The 17,268-nt window shown below is 47.8% G+C and overlaps 1 long non-coding RNA gene across 1 annotated transcript; it reads left to right on the top strand.

Moving 5' to 3' along the window:
* Positions 1 to 13,803: 13,803 nt before the first annotated feature.
* LOC113595307 (uncharacterized) lies at positions 13,804 to 17,065 on the top strand. Its single transcript, XR_003415793.2, has 2 exons — positions 13,804 to 15,972; positions 16,368 to 17,065. It is a non-coding gene; the product is annotated as an uncharacterized LOC113595307 (long non-coding RNA).
* Positions 17,066 to 17,268: the final 203 nt, after the last annotated feature.

The raw sequence follows: 17,268 nt of genomic DNA, 5'->3' as shown, positions 1-17,268 counted from the left end.
AAAAAAAAATTTTTTTAACGTTTATTTATTTTTGAGAGACAGAGAGACAGAGCATGAGCAGGGGAGGGGCAGAGAGAGAAGGAGACACAGAATCCGAAGCAGGCTCCAGGCTCTGAGCTGTCGGCACAGAGCCCGACGCAGGGCTCGAACCCATGAACAGCGAGATCATGACCTGAGCCGAAGTCGGACACTCAACCGACTGAGCCACCTCGGTGCCCCAGTTTGAGACTTTTAAAAAAATGTTTACTAATTTTTGAGAGAGAGAACAAGTAGGGGAGGGACAGAAAGAGGGAGACACAGAATCTGAAGCAGGTTCCAGGCTCTGAGCACAGAGCTAAGGGCTAAGCCACCCAGGTGCCCCTCGATTAGTTTGAGACTTACAGAAAAGTTGGGAAGGTAGGACAGAGAGTTCCCATATACCCCACACCTGGTTTCCCCTGTTACTGACATCTTGCATCAGTGTGGTACATTTGTCACAATTAATGAGACACTATTAAGTAAAGTCCATACTTCATTCACATTTCCTCATTTTTTTTACATAATGTCCTGTTTTTTGTTCGTTTGTTTGTTTTCTGTTCTAGGATCCCAGTCAGGACACCACATGACATTCAGTTGTCATATCTCCTTGGGCTCTGCCTGCCTGTGACAATTTCTCTGACTTTCCTTGTTTTTGATAAGCTTAACAGGTCGGGCGTTTTGTAGAATGTCCCTTAGTTGGAATTTGTCTGATGTTTTCTCACGACCAGACTTGTGGCTTGTGGAGAGGAGGACCACAGAAGTGAAGTAGCTGGTCATTACACCCTATCAAGGGTACAGGCCATTCCCCTGACTCTGATCACCTGACAGGTTTGTTTGTTTGTCCGGCCTCTCCACATAAACTTTCTCCCCACCCTTTCCATACTGTGCTTCTTGGAAGGAAGTCGTGATGCTTAAGGGGTGGGCAGCTATACTCCACCTCGTTAAGGCAGACTACATACGTAAATTATTTGGAATTCTTCTGCATAGAGATGTGTTGATTCTACTCCATTTATTTAATCAGTAATTTATTTGTATTATATGGACTCATATGGGCTCATATATTATATGTACTCATATATTATATGAATATTTTTATTATGCTTTGACTTATAATCCACTACCAGGCTACTTATTTTGTTGATCAGATTGTGCCAACTTTGCCACTTTTTCAGTTGGTCCCTAGCTTCACCCTTGTGCCTTTACGGAGCCCTTCCTTACTCTCGAGCCCTGTAGGATGCTCCAGGCTCATTTTGTATTTCTCAGTCCTGGTACCTGCCGTTTCTCCAAAGAACCCTAGTTCCTCTCTATTGGAGGATGATATTCCAAACAAAGATCTGGGCAACAGGTGCATTCATTCCTACTGGGGTCTCTCCCTTCTGGGCCCTCTCAGATGGCAAAGCAAGGAAATATATGTGTGTATACAACTTGTGTATCTACACACGTCCGTAAATACTTCAGTAGGTAGCCAGATGTGTCTACAGTAAGCTAAACACGGGTCACACTGATGTCTCCAACTCAAATGTATTACACATGGGTCATTCTAGCTCCCTCCCCTTGCTTGTCTGTGAACTCCTACTCCAGTGGTGAGACACCGGCTCCAACCATCCTCCAAGCATTTATTTAATTGTTCAGTTCATATATCATGGCTGTACGATTGCTAAGCCCATGGGAAATGCTTTACCAGCTAGAGTTCTGTACCTATGCCTGGTTCCCTTTGCCTTCTGTCTTCAGGCTTCACTCATTTCCGGAGTTATGTAGGTCAGCACCCCCTTCAGTTATTTCATACATTTGTAACACAATTAAATTCATTTATCATTGTCTGTATTCCATCCTGAGATTTTCCAAACTCCTAAGGGATTTTTAAAAAAAAATTTATACAAGCTAAGGTTCATTCTGTGTGCCATAGCATTCTATGGGTTTGACACGTGCATAATGTCATCTGTCCATCATACAGAAGAATTTCACTTCCTCCAAATGTATCACCTGTGTTTCCCCTGCTGAGCCTCCTTCCTCCCTCAACCCCTGGCAACCATGGATCTCTTTACTGTCGCTGTAGCTTTGCCTTCTCCAACATGTCATATGAATGGAGTCATATAATATGTGGCCTTTTCAGACTGGCTTCTTTCATTTAGTCATGCGCATTTAATACTCATTCATGAGTTTACATGTCTAATTTCTTTCTATCACTAAATAATATTCCACTGACTAGATCTACTACTGTTTGGCCCTTCACTTATTTTTTTTAAATTAATTTATTTATCTTGGGCCCCTGGGTGGCTCAGTCGGTTAAGCTTCTGACTTCGGCTCAGGTCGTGATCTCACAGTTTGTGAGCTCGGGCCCCGCATCGGGCTCTGTGCTGACAGCTCAGAGCCTGGAGCCTGCTTCAGATTCTGTGTCTCCCTCTCTCTCTGCCCCCCCCCCCCACTCATGCTCTGTCTCTCTCTGTCTCTCAAAAATAAATAAATGTTAAAAAAAATTTAAAAAATAAAATTAATTTATTTATTTTGAGAGAGAGAGAGAGAACTAGCAGGGGAGGGGTAGAGAGAAAGGGGGACAGAGGATCCGAAGCAGGCCCTGCATTGACAGCAGAGAGCCCGACACGGGGCTCGAACCCATGAACTGTGACATCACGACCCGAGCCAAAGTCAGACGCTTAACCCACTGAGCCACCCAGGTGCCCCCATCCCTTCAGTTATTGAAGAACATCTTGGTTGCTTCCAGCTTGAAGTGACTATGAATTAATCTACTGTAAATATTCATGTACAGACTTTTTCGGTGAACTTAAGTTTTTGATTTAATAGATAAATTCCTAGGAGCACGACTGCTGGGTGGTATGGTGAGACTATGCTTAGCTTTGTAAGAAACTGCCAAACCGTCTTCCCAAGATGCCATTTTTGCATCCCCGCCTGCCGCATGAGTTCCTGTTGCTCTGTATCTTCTCATTGGCAACTGGTATCATCAATTTTTTAGATTTTTGCCATTCTGGTATGGGTACAGTTGTATTGTTCTGTTATTTTAATTGACATTTCCCTAATGACTAATGATTTTCTTTTCATAGGCTTATTTACCATCTGTATATCTTCTAGAGATATTTTTTATTTTGTATTGTATTTAAATTTTTTTTTAATGTTTATTTATTTTTGAGAGAGAAAGGGAAACACAGAACCTGAAGCAAGGCTCCAGGCTCTGAGCTGTCAGCACAGAGCCAGATGTGAGGCCCGAACTCGTGAACCATGAGATCATGACCTGATTGGAAGTCAGACACTTAACCGACTGAGCCACCCAGGTGCCCCTATTTTTAAATAATTTCAAGCCAACAGACGAGTGGCCAGTGCAGCATGAAGAACTTCATTATTCTTCAGCAGTATGAGGATAAGTTGCTGGCTTGATGCCCTGTCACTGCCTAAAACTTCAATGTGTATTTCCAGTTATTTGGTGGACTCTCCTTCCATTTGGTTTGACTGACGTTTCGTCACATTTAGATTCAGGTTTTGTATTTTTGCCCGGAATGTCACAAAAGTGACACTGTGCTCTTCTAATTGCATCTTACCAGGTGGCATCTGACTTGTTTGTCCCATTACTGATGATGGTAACTTGACTAAGGTGTATCTGTATCTGCCAAGCTTTTTTTTTTTTTTTTTTTTTTTTTTTTTGCTACAAAAGTACTCTTTTTACTTTTGTAATTAATGAACATTTCATGGGGAGGTACTTTGAGACTAAGTAAATACCTTGCTTCCCATCACACCTCTATCCACTGGCTCTAGTATCCATTGGTGACTCTTGGATGAATTAGTTACCGTGGTGGCTGGGGGATGATTTTCTCACTCCATCATTCCTTATACACTTGGCTCCCCTATCCTACTGCAGGGAAGCATCCTATGGTTCTTCATTTACTCATTTACATCAGCATGGGCTCATGGATGTCTGTTTCAGTCAGTGGATCCTAATTGCCCCAACTTTGGCCAGTGGGAGCGCCTCTGGCATCCTTTGACAAAGCCCCATCATGCTTTGAGCACTTCTTTATTTTCTGGGGCAACAACATGTTCCAGGCTCATCGTGTGCTTTCCCTGCCCTGTCCATTTTGTGGAGAATGATATTTAGGAAGTAAGACCTGGATACTAGGGGAGCTCATGGCTTTTGGGGTGTCACCGCTCTCTCTCAGTGAACACAGGAGGAAATACATGAATGCACATACATACAAACCTACATACACGTATCTATATACACACACCCACATTTACATCTGTGTTTATTTTTATATCTGTCTATGTATTGAAAACCATGCGTGGGTACGGACAACTCAAATTTTCCTCTAATCCTAAAGCATTCTATATTAGTTTTCTAGGGCTGCCATAATAAATACCACAGACTGGGTGTCTTAAACAACAGAAGTTTAACTTCTCACAGTTCTGGAGGCTGGAAGCCGACAGGGATGGTTTCCTCTGAGGTCTCTCTCTCTCTGGCTTGCAGATGGCCACCCTCTTGCTGTCTCTTCAGGAGAACGTCCCTTTGTGCACAGGTGCCCCGATGTCTCTCTGTGTGTCCTAATCTCCTCTTTATGAGGACACCTGTCAGATTGCATTAGGGCCCACCCTAAGGGCCTCATTTTAACTTAATTATCCCTTTAGAGACTCTGTCTTCAAATACAGTCATTCTTAGGTACTGGGGGTTAGGGCTTTAACATATGAATTTGGGCAGAAGACAAGTCTCAGCCCATAATGGGTCGATTCTAGTTTTTTCTTCCCTTATTTATTTATTTATTTATTTATTTATTTATTTATTTAAGTTTATTTATTTTGAGAGAGAGAGAGATGGAGAGTGAGAGCAGGGGAGAGGGGCAGAGAGAGCGAGAGAGGGGGAGAGAATCCTAAGCAGGCTCCGCTCTGTCAGCATAGAGCAGGGCTCGATCTCACAATGCAGGGCTCGATCTCACAAACTGTGAGTCGGATGCTCAACCAGCCAAGCCGCCCAGGCCTCCCTCTTCCTTTCATACTTAAAACTCCCTTTTCTAACAGTGAGAAATCTGGCTCCCATTATAGCCGTAATATTTATGCCTTAGATCAGTGCCCTCTATATGTACCGATCTCTTACAGCTGCCACGTTGGCCCGCACACAGAGGCCCTCCTCATCCCCCTTGGGGTCAAACAACCCCCAAGATGCATCCCCCACCCCCACTCCATGCAGCCACCTGTCTCATCCCACAAAGACTCCAGTCCCTCACTCTGGGCACCTTCCTTATCCCGCTCCCGGTGACAGGCCACTGCCACTGCTACCCCCCTCCCAGGCACCCCCTCATCTCACTGGGGCTCTAATACCCCACACCAGGCTTCACGAATGCCCCTTTACCCCCCTGGGCTCCGGCGCTCCCCACCCCAGGCTACAGAAGATGCTTACTTTCCCTGGGCCTCACCTGGTGGCCTTTAGATGGAGACACGGAAGACGGATTCCCTGTGGGCTTTGGGTCCTCCCGGATCCCAGGCTGAGGGCATGACAGGCCTAACTGGGGCTCTTTATTGCAAATGACAGAAACCTACTGTGGCTAATGTAAGCCAAAGAAATAATTATTATGAAAAAGACCCGAGGCCACACAAAGAACCAAATAAAAGCTAGTCAACCACAGGTAGGTTGGGAACCAAGGTGGACTGAGGACGTGGGGGTGTAGGAAGGGTTTGGGGTTAGTGCCATGGGAATGGCTCAGCACAAACCTTTTTCCTTCCTGGGTCTTTCCATTTAAAACTCAGATTCCTGGCAAGGGGTGTGTGTCGGACCGAGCCCTCGGCCAGGAAGGAGGTACTGGATTTGACTTCCCACCAGAGCCGCATGAAGTAGGAAAGGCAAGTTCCCAAAGGAAAAGAGGGGCCTGGTTGCCCACCGCAGGGCAGGCCATGAGCACCTGAGAATGAAAGGGTCTGAGTGTTTTCAACAACAGAAGTGTCTGTTCTCACAATTCTGGGGGGTGGAAGTCTGAGATCAAGGGGTCACCTCCTTCTGACAGCTGGGAGGGAAGGATGTGTTTCAGGGCCCTGTGGTAGCTTCCTGTAGCCTGAGGCATTCCTTGGCTATAGCCAGTATCCTCCCTACATCTTCATACCATCTTTCCCCTAGGCGTGTCTGTCTCTGCATCCAAATTTCTCCTTTTTATAAAGACACAGTCGTATTAGATCAGGGGCCATCATACTCTAGCATTACCTCATCTTAACTTAGCAAACTGCAGCTGCAGTGGCCCCATTCCCAAATAGGGTCCCATCCTGAGGTGCTGGGGATTAGTGGGGGGACACGATTACACCCGTAACCGTCCTTTTGGGACATCCGATCTAGTGTCTCAGGCAAGACTATGTTTCAGAGAGGACCTTTTCCCTTCCCTGTGTGTCTTGCTCTGTCCTGGAAGAAGCCTCAATCTGGACAAATTGGAAAACTCAAACTGATGATCTTCCCGCTCTTGTGGGAATTTCACCTGAAATCTTGGCTACAAGTAATCCCCATAGCAGAAAAATACACCAGGGGCCGACACTGCCTCCTGCTGGAGGGTGCATGGCCATGTGCGCACAGGTGCCTGATTTTCAGGTATCTGCAGTTGGCATTCTTATTAATAAGGTCCAAGGTTAATTTAAAGTGTTCACAGGGGCGCCTGGGTGGCTCAGTCGGTTAAGCGGCCGACTTCGGCTCAGGTCACGATCTCGCGGTCCGTGAGTTCGAGCCCCGCGTCGGGCTCTGTGCTGACAGCTCAGAGCCTGGAGCCTGTTTCAGATTCTGTGTCTCCTTCTCTCTCTGACCCTTCCCCGTTCATGCTGTGTCTCTCTCTGTCTCAAAAATAAATAAACGTTAAAAAAAATTTTTTTAAAGTGTTCACAGATTCTTTTAACGTTTTGTATTTGCTAAATCAACACACACTAGACAGACAGCAGCTGTATTGAAGGTCAGCAATATTCTGTGTATTAAAAAGGGATCTCTGGGGGCACCTGGGTGGCTTAGTCAGTTAAGCATCTGACTCTTGGTTTTGACTCAGGTCATGATCTCAGTTTCATGAGTTCAAGTGCCACATTGGGCTCTGCATTGGCAACACAGAGCCTGCTTGGGATTCTTTCTCCCTCTCTCTGCCCCTCCCCCACTTGTGCGTGCGCTCTCTCTCTCTCTCTCTCTTTCTCTCTCTCTCTCAAAATAAATAAATAAACTTTAAAGTAAAAAAAAAGTGAAAAATAAAAAGGGATCTTCTTACCCAAGAAAGAATGGGAACTTTAAGATTCACTATAAAATTATAGGAATCAAGACCTATAGGAATCAAGTGTGGTACCGGTGACAAGATTGAAGAATAGATTAATGAAGAGAGTAGAGAACCCAGAAGTCACTTGATTTTGACCAAAATCCCAAAACAATCCAATAGGGAAAGAAGGGTCTCTCACAAACGGTGCTGGGACTATGGTATATCCATAGAGAAAAAAAAATGAACCTCAACTCTGGTGGCAGTTAGGGTTTGATCAGAGAATCAGAGTCACTGTGAGTGATATAGAATGAGGGTTTTATTATAGGAATTAGACCGTACCAATTGTGAGAGCCGGTTAAACAGTCTACGGAAAGCGGTTGCTTTTGCTTAGACGCAAGGCCTGAAATCAGCGGGACTGGTAGGCAGGAAGGAAGGATGGATGTGAGGAGGGGGAGAACAGGGACAGACTGGAACCCATGAGGACGAATTGAAAGCTGCATGTGTCTGTCAGCCCTGCTGACCTCAGTGATGGGGACGCCCTACAGGAAGCTGGTGCCCTTCACCATGCAGCATCGCTCTTCGGCCCAGGACTCAGAGAAGAGGAGACAATTCGGTGGGGCTGGAGGAGTGGACAAGGTCAACACCGTGATCCAGCGGGTCAATGACAATGTGCCTGGCTCTCTACGGATCACTGGAGGTTAAAGATGGCACTTCCTGGGCACCTGGGTGGCTCAGTCGGTTAAGCATCGGACATGATCTTGCAGTTCATGAGTTCGAGCCCCATGTCTGGCTCTGTGCTGACGGCTCAGAGCCTGGAGCCTGCTTCAGATTCTGTGTCCCCCTCTCTCTCTGCCCCTCCCCCCACTCACACTCTGTCTCTGTCTCTTTCAAAAAATAACTAAACATTAAAAAAAAAAAAAAAGATGGCCCTTCCTTTACTTCCACCTTCCAAATATGGTGCAAATTCCTCTTGTGCTCATCCCAAACCTGGAACCACACAGGGAAGGGAAATGTAGTGCCAGCTTAGTTAACTTCCTTGCCACAGGAAAAACTTCCACGACCCTTCCTTCATATCACATTAAAAGATTAATCCCATGTGGCTCATAGACTTGAGTATAAATGCTAAGGCTTAGGACTGCGTGGGTGGCTCAGTCGGTTAAGTGTCCAACTCTCGGTTTTGGCTCAGGTCACGATCTCACGCTTTGTGGGATTGGCCCCATGTCAGGCTCTGTGCGGGCAGGAAGAACCTGCTTGGGATTCTCTTTCTCTTCCTTTCTCTCTGCCCCTCCCCTGCTCACACACTCTCTCTGTCAAAATAAATAAACATTAAAAAATGTTAAAGCTTAAAGCTTCCAGAGGAAAACACAGGAAAACATCTTTACAACGTGCAGTAGATAGCTCACATACGACCTAAGAAGCAAACCATAGGAGAACAAACTGACAGAGCAGACTTCATCAAAATGAAAACCCTCTGCTGGTCAAAAAAAATGCCATCACAAAATGAAAAGATAAGCCACAGACTCATCTGTGAAAATATTCATAAAAATATGAAAATATTCATAAAACATATAGTCATTACTAACTCAATAATAGAAAGTCCAAAACATGGGCAAAAGATTTGAAAAGACACTTCGTAGAGGAAGACGGTCAATAAGCATGTGAGAAAGTATTCAACGTCTGTAGCTAGAAATGCAAATTAACTCCACCCTGAGATAACCCACACTAAATACCCACCACACCAATGAAAACATAAGACCGACAGCTACAAATGTCGGCAAGGATGTGGGGCAATCTCACCCATTTCAGTGAGGAAGTATAAGGATATCAGTCACTTACTTTGAAATGCATCGTCCGTCAGTTAAGTGTCCAACTTCCGCTCAGGTCACAATCTCTCCGTTCATGAGTTCAAGTCCCACGTCAGGCTCTGTGATGACGGCCCAGAGCCTGGAGCCTGCTTCGAATTCTGTGTCTCCCTCTCTCCCTGCCCCTCCCCTGTTCTCTCTCTCTCTCTCAAAAAAAAAAAAGCATCAAAGTGTGTGGAGAGCGAGGCAGAATTTGTTTTCCAAAAGTGACCACAGCAACATCTCCCTTCCCACCTGCTCTTGTACGACCATGGCCGGTGAGGGGAGCTAAGGCCACTCCCTTTTGTAGACAAGGAGTCTGATTGTCCTCCCCTGGAATCCAGTGAGTTTGTCACTGTTGAACAATGGAGTTCAGTGGGAATGAAGGATGCTGCGTGAGTTCCAAGGCCTGTCAGGAAAGTCCATGACTCTACAGGAACACTTGTGCGTGGAGCCCTGAGCCATTGGTGAGAAGTTTGACCACAGTGAGGCCACTGTGTTGCAAGGAAGCCAACTCAATTGACAGGCCACATGTGGTCATTCCATTCTGTCACCTCAGTCTGCAAGTCATTGTACCAGGTGCCAGACATGTGAGTGAAAGACCCTCCTGCTAATTCCAGCTCTTACCCATCAAGTCACCTCAGCCTAAGATTTCCAAGCAGAACCCTGAATGGATCACCTGCACCTGCACCTCTCAGCTGTGCATGATAACGTGTGGCTAGAGATGAACTAAAGAAGGAAATACTCGGTTTCAAGAATTAAATTCAGAAGAATCTGGAAGTCAGGAGTAGCTGGCTTCAGAAACAATTTCTCATTCCAAGTTTCTCCCAGTGGAAGATTCTCAAAGTGAGAAAGGATTTTAGAGGAAAGAATAAATCCAATAAAGAATAAACCCAAGAATAAATCCAAGACATCTCAGGGTAAAGATGAGCGCAAGTGCCCACCTGTAAAACTCTTCATTAAGACACCAGGAAGGCTTCAGGTGGTGCCTGGTAGACCCTTCCAACCAGACAGAAGGTCTTTAAAAGATACGAACAGCGTACCTTGCAGACCGTGTGCATTAAACAATACAACGCCTACCAATCCTGAGGGAACTGTCCCGCAGAGACCTCATGCAGAACCCAAAAGTAGAGCAGGGCTTATTTTGAAGAGATTTGTAAATATGGCTTTTGTTTAATTTACTGGATTTACAGATTGATACAGAAGAAATCCACAGAGGCTTTTCTTTTTTAATTTTTTGATGTTTATTTGAGAGAGAGAGAGAGAGAGAGAGAGAGAGAGAGAGAGAGAGATGGAGACAGAGCATGAGCTGGGGAGGGGCAGAGAGAGAGGGACACAGAATCTAAAACAGGCTCCAGGCTCTGAGCTGTCAGCACAGAGCCTGACACGGGGCTCGAACTCACAAACCACAAGATCACGACCTGAGCCGAAGTAGGACGCTTGACTGACTGAGCCACCGAGGTGCCCCTCCACAGAGGTTTTAAAGGAGGTGAATTAGACTGGACTGAAAGGGAAAGAGACAATTCAAAACGAAAACAGGCTTTTGAACTCCCATGCAGGGAGCGGGTTCAAAAGGCTTAGTTACAAATGCAGGCCATTTCTTATGGAAAAGGAAGCATGACTCAGAAGGGCAGAGCCAAGAGCCATGGCAAGCAAGTCCCAAGGAATTGGCAACCCAGCTAGATTTCAGAATTGTTTTGGTCCAGTGTCGCCTATGTGTCTCCCGTTTTCTCCCTCTTTGAACAGGAGTATCGGTGGTGATTATCCTATTTCTGTTTTGCCCATTTATATGAAGGGGCCGGGGCGGGGGGCGGCGGTGGGGGGAGGTGCTGACAACATGTCCATTTAGTTCACAGGTCTTCAAATAGAGTACCCAAGGGACCATACTTGAGGGTCCTTATTTCACACCTGGGAGTGATTTATAAAAAGAAATTTGGACTTTGAGCCTGAGCCTCGATAGCTTTCACAGAAAGAGACTTTGGGGAGCTATTAGGGTGGACGTTTTGCATAAGAATTGTTATGACCAAGGGGCAAATATGGCACCTCCAAAGATGGCTGCAACCAGAGCTCCCATCCACGGGATCTTCTACAAAGTGACCTAGCCACTTCACTGTCAAGGGCGGGGGCGGGGGAGAACTTTATGTCTCCTCTGTTTGAATCTATAACTACTTCCACCGGTAGGAAGCGATGCTCCGCAACTTCCAAGCCAAGTTATAGAGGCAATGCAACTTGTGCCTTGTCTGCCAGAGCTCACACTAAGCCCGGAGCTGTCAGGTAAGAGGTTTGGCTACCTTGAGCCTACCGTCCTGGCAGAAAGTCCAGGCTCCATGGGGAGACCACACACAGGCTCTCGGCTGGCACCCCCAGACATGTGTGTGAAGGTGCTTCCAGATGTTTCTAGCCCCCAGGCATCAAGTCTTCCCAGCCGAGGCCCTAGACACTATAGAGCAATAACAAGCCAACCTCACCATGCCCTGCCTGAATTCCTAACTCACGGCATCCATGAGCATAGCAAAATAGCTGTTGTGTCAAATCACTATACGTATTGGGTGGAGTTTGCTCCGCAGTAGTAACCAGAACAGATGGATTGCTAAATGGATAGCGGGCTGGACTGGTAGACAGATGCGTGATAAAGCAAGCAGAGTAAAATATTAATTGTAGAATCTAGGTGAAACGTGCATGAGTGTGTCAGTCTACAAATGCTTCCATTCTTTTTTTGTATATTTGAAAATGTTTAGAGGCGCCTGGGTGGCGCAGTCGGTTAAGCGTCCGACTTCAGCCAGGTCACGATCTCGCGGTCCGTGAGTTCGAGCCCTGCGTCGGGCTCTGGGCTGATGGCTCAGAGCCTGGAGCCTGTTTCCGATTCTGTGTCTCCCTCTCTCTCTGCCCCTCCCCCGTTCATGCTCTGTCTCTCTCTGTCCCCCAAAAAATAAATAAACGTTGAAAAAAAATTTTAAAAAGAAAATGTTTACAGTAGAATGCTGGAGGAAAGAAGAGAAAGCACTGTGAATAATAGAAAACACACTAGCTAGCATTTATCTTGTATGGCAGTGTGCCGGGCCCTGTGCCAAGCACTTCTGTATTCATTATCTCGTTCAGTCTTCTCGACAGCCCCATAGCTTGGTGCTACTATTTTTTCCATTTTACGGATGAGAAAACTGAGGCTCAGGAAGGTTAAGTCACTTTTCTATGGTAACCGTGCTGGTAAATAATAAGAAGCAGGACACCAGTGTGTGACTCTACAATTGATGCTAACTCCCGCAGAGCTAGAGCATCCCGCGTGCCTGTCCCCCCACCCCACTGTTTCTTCCATAGAAAGTTAAAACCCAGCAAATGGCCTCTAACAACTCCTTGATTTTTACATTTCTCCAGTATTGGGTTGTATAGAAGGGAAAATAGTGTACTTATTTCAGTTTCCTTCCTGCAGGAATGGGATTGTCTCCCTCCCACAAATCTTGGCGGTTGTACATTCTTCTCCAGGTGCTGAGAAAACTCGCCTCGTGTATGGGGCTCCAAAGGTGGCAATGAGTTGTGTTTATTGTCCCACTTGTTCTGACGGTACTCTGAAGGTAGGACAGATTCTTTTTATGAGTGAGAACACTGTGTGGCTCAGAGATTTTAAATAAGTTGACCAGTGTCACATAGGATTCCGGCCAGGACAGACTGGCCCGCACCTGCTTTGGGATTGCGTTTGTTTCTCTTAAACTGGTCCCCAGTCTGGTTTCCGACTCAACCTAGCCTGGCAGTAAAGACACCTGAGGTTTCTGTGGGAATTTTACAGACAATAATACTTCCCCATCAGTGTTCCTCTCCAGGCACAATCCCGAAGAGCTTTTGAGCAGGTGAGCAGAGATTTGAGCCATCTGCGCGCGGTCAAGGAAAGGGCTGTTTGCCATCCAGGTTTTCCTCTTCACGGAGGGCCTGCGGGACGCCTGGATGTCCCATCCTCTGTCGTGGTGGCCCCAGGGAGGCCGTGGGCAGAGACCTGGGGCGTGCCCATCCTCCCCCGCAGGAAAGGGCTCCTATTCTGCGGAGAGGGGACAGTGCCTCGTCCACGCGGTCAGCGGGGCTGCAGTCCGGGCAGGGGCTGGCCTCCCCGGTGCCCTGACACCCATCGGGGCAGCGCTGGGGACCCTGCGCGTGCCGGCTGACAGACGGCTCGTGCAAGCCCCAGACCCATCCGTGCGCGGCCCCCACCCGAGCTGGCCGGCCCTTCGGTCAAGGGCCTGTCCCGCCGCCTCACAGCTCCGCAAGAGCGCGCCGCGTTTGCAGGCGACGGCCACCAGAGGAAGGGGGGGTGGGGGGAGGCCGTCCAGTCGGCGGGGGCAGGGCCGCGGCCCGATCTCCGGCCCCACCCCGGGGCCCAGAGGCGCGGCGGGGCTGGGGGTGGCCGTCCGGCTTGCCAGTGGGGCTTTCAGCCACGGAGCCGCCGTCCAAGGTTCTTTCTTGTCTCCTCCTGGGGTCGCCTGAGCGTCACAGCTCCAGAAGCCTTTCTGCACGATAAGGGGACGGGGACGGCGTGGGGAGAAGAGGCAGCTGCGCCAGGCTGCTGTCGGACCCCGAGGCGGGGGTCCCGTTTCTTGGCAACGGGTCCCCTGCTCGGGTCGGGCCCCGCCGGCCCGGCCTCTATCCCCTCCCCCTCCGAGGCTCCCGGAGTCCCCGCCCCCGCCCCCGAGGCGGAGCCCAGGTGTGGCCGGGGGGGGGGGGGGCGGGGTTGGCGCGGCCTGGGGGCGGGGCCGGCGTGGGAGGGGGTGACCTGCGCGCCACCGCTGCGAGCCGCCGAGTCCCCGACCCCGGCGGGCCTGCGCGGGGGGGCGGGGACCGGGAGGGCCCCGCGGGGGGACGACAAGTCTGCTTCCGCCCGGCCTCCGCCCGCTCCGGCTGGAACGAGTCTTTCCGGTGGGGCTACCCAGCCCGGGCCGCCGCGCCCAGCCTCCCGGAACCCACCCCGAGCGGTGCGCGACCCCGCCTAGGCCCAGGGCGAGACCAGGCCGAAAGGTGGAGCCCCCGGAGGGAGAGGCGGGAGAACCTGGGTCCTGGGTCCCAGGCGCGGCGGCGGCGGGCTCCCTGGGCCTTTTCAGCCCCCGGCCTGACGTCGGATCCCGTGTGGCCCCAGGAGCACCCTAACAGAGCGTTTTGGAAACGCTTCCTCAGTGAGTCTGCAAATCAAAGCTCCGGTCCAACCTTATTACTTTACCTGGGGAGACTGAGGCACAAACAGATTGTACCAAGGCCGCTGTATGAGTTAGCAAACCATAAGGGAGCCTATGGAAAGCCTAGGAAGAGCTACCGGAAAGAGGCCGGGATCTTCCCCCGGTCCTGAGTCCTGGGGTGTCTGGGCTAGACAAGAGGGGCCAGGTGACCCAGGAGGCGCTGCGTGCCCGCTGCCGGGACAGCTCCACGGGATGGACAGAGTCACATCTCAGCGAGGGTCCCGGCCTCACGAAATTAATGAGAATGATGCCTTTCTTTCCTCAACCGGAGTAGAGATTCCGTTTAACCTCTGCAGACAGCAAGACAGGGACCACTCTCCCTCCCAGCCTGGCGCCAGCATGGACCCCAGGGGATGTTAACAGGAGCCAGGAATTGGAGGCGAAACATCCTTCATTTCCTCAGCGGTGGAACTAGTGAGGTCTCTGATTGCCAGGATCTGGTTTTTCAAAATAACATCATGCGAAGACCCAGGAGTGGGGGTGCCCTGGAGGATTCTTTTATCTGTTCAACCTTGAGTCAGACTTGGGATGAGCATTTGATCGAGAAACTTGGTCAGTTTCTCAAAATGCAAAATCAATCGCCGATTTTACTTTTTTACTTGGCATTTCCTTGGGATATTCCCAGTTCTGGGAATGAAAGATTATATAAACTATTGTCTTACATTCTGTCCCGATTAGCCTCCTTCCTCAATTCAGGATTTCCCTGGAGCCGGATGTGGCAGCTTCAGGATTATGACTTTTTAAAACATATATAATTTTGATGAATTTGTATCTGTTCCCCAAATTAGAAACTCCTTTAATTATAGGAGAAAACATTTTCAAAGAGAAAGGGTAGACCTTTAGCGCAAGCCCTGGAGCAAATGCTTCTAAAGAAAATCTCAGGGCAGGCAGGTCTTCAGCCGAGTGGTGAGGGAAGAAGCAAGCATGTCTTTTCTGCAGCTGTCAGGCCTCCCGTCTTCCAGTTAATTCTTGGCTAGAAAGTAAAGAATAAATGAAGGTTTGCTTAAAATTGTTCACGCCCCTACTTAGGATTTTAACTTGAGAGAAAGCGTGGTCTTGGTGAAACAGTTTTAAAACTGATCTTGGGTGGCAGATGAGGGGAATTTTCTCTCTTTAAAAGTGTTTCCGGCTCATAAGCGAAGAGAAAGAATGGCAGATAGAACATTTGCTGTTTTGCATCCCTAACGAATGAACAGATCTAGGCAGGATAAGCCCTGGCTACTGACAACTTGAGGAGAGAACCTGGGAGGTGCCTGGGTGGCTCAGTCAGTGGAGCATCTGACTCTTGATTTTGGCTCAGGTCATGATCCCATGGTCTCGCTGGGCTCTGTGCTGAGGGTGGAGCCTGGTTAGGATTCTCTCCCTCTCTCCCTCTCCCTCCCTCCATCAAGATACTCCCCTGCTTGTGCTCTCTCTCCCTAAAATTAGAGAGAGAGAGAGAAGGAGAGAGAACTTGACATGATGTGCCTTCTAATGGAAAAACTCAGCACCGATTGTGTAGTATTGACGGTCCACATGCTCCTGTCCCCACACACAAATCAAACCCGCAGCTGATCCAGCCTCAAGTAGATCAACAACCAGCTTACGTGAAACACCAAGTACAGGGATCCTGTTAAACAATACTACGGGAACAGAATCACAGGTATCCAGATCATGTGACACTATGGGACAAGTGACCGACTTCTTCAATAATTAATTGTAAGGAAAATAATCACATTTAGATTCTAAAACAAATGGCAAAAAGAAAAACAAGTGACATTCATAGAACACTTGTAAATTTGAACACTGATGGGATATTTGATATTTAAAAAGTTATTACATTATTTCAGCGGGATACTGTGGTTACATTTTGAGGTATTTTAAAACTATTTTAAGATATTTTTCATGTGTTTTGGAAATATCTGCTAAAATATTAACAGATGAAATGATATGATATCTGGGATTTATTCCTAAGTCATTTTATGTAGTGGTAAGGAAAGTGGGTATAGTTCAAAACAAGACTGGACATCAGTCATGGGCATATGATGGTTTATTATATTATTATGTCTATTTTTCTTATGTTTGAATTGTTTAATCTTTTACTTTTTGCACAGTGTATTCAAACTTGAGAACTGGCACTGAAACCTGACTGAACTGTCTGGCCTGGAGCACAGGACAACTGGCCCATGGCTTGCTCTGTGACTTTGCATACACTGGTTCTCACTTATCCATTTAGGAAACATGGAGGGCTTTCTGTCTGCTTGAGCTTCTGAAACTGTGGAGCTCACACGCTAGGTTAGAAAATGATAAGGAAGGATGCCTCCAGATGGAGGTGGGGAAGCCTTTGCAAAAGAATTGGTGTTTGATATGAGTCCTGACAGATGGGAAGGAGTTCCCTGGGTGGTGTCAGTTCATCTTCTGTAAGATAAGATGGTTAGACTGGATCTACAAGGATCTACTTAGTCCTAATAGATTCTGTGATTATAACCTGCCTATAACCATTTCCCCCCGCCCCCGTGTGTGTCCCTCCAGGGAGTTGAGAGACCCCCATGGACTTCCTGCCATCATCCTTTATTTTGTTAGCCAAAGCAATCCAACTTGAGCTGGTGGCCTTGAATCTCTCAATTGTGTTTGGAGACCAAAACATTATCACATTAGCCAGTCCATAACCTTCTTAGGGAGTGGTCTCTCAGGCTCGCAGATTTATTTCCATCCATCTAGCTCCCAAGGCATTTCGCTTAAGTAACCTTAGCTTTACATTTGCTGGCAGTTATGCCCAGCGTTGGTAATAAAGATCATTTGCTTATCAAAATGTGAGTGCCTGCCATCGATACTCTGAGCTTTCCCAACTGCTCTTATCGTCCCTCTGTCCCTGTAAAACATGGAGTTCAAGATACAGCATGCAGCCTGGCCTTCTGGTTAACTAGTTCATCTTGATACTCTGCCATAACAGGTTGAACTTTGTGCTTTGATGGCCCTTTTGCCCATGTGACATGAAACGTCTGCTAGGGCAAG

The sequence above is a fragment of the Acinonyx jubatus genome, chromosome E2, assembly GCF_027475565.1.
Source record: "Acinonyx jubatus isolate Ajub_Pintada_27869175 chromosome E2, VMU_Ajub_asm_v1.0, whole genome shotgun sequence".
In the NCBI taxonomy this organism is placed as follows: Eukaryota; Metazoa; Chordata; class Mammalia; order Carnivora; family Felidae; genus Acinonyx; species Acinonyx jubatus.
This window is presented reverse-complemented; position numbering and strand designations above follow the sequence as displayed.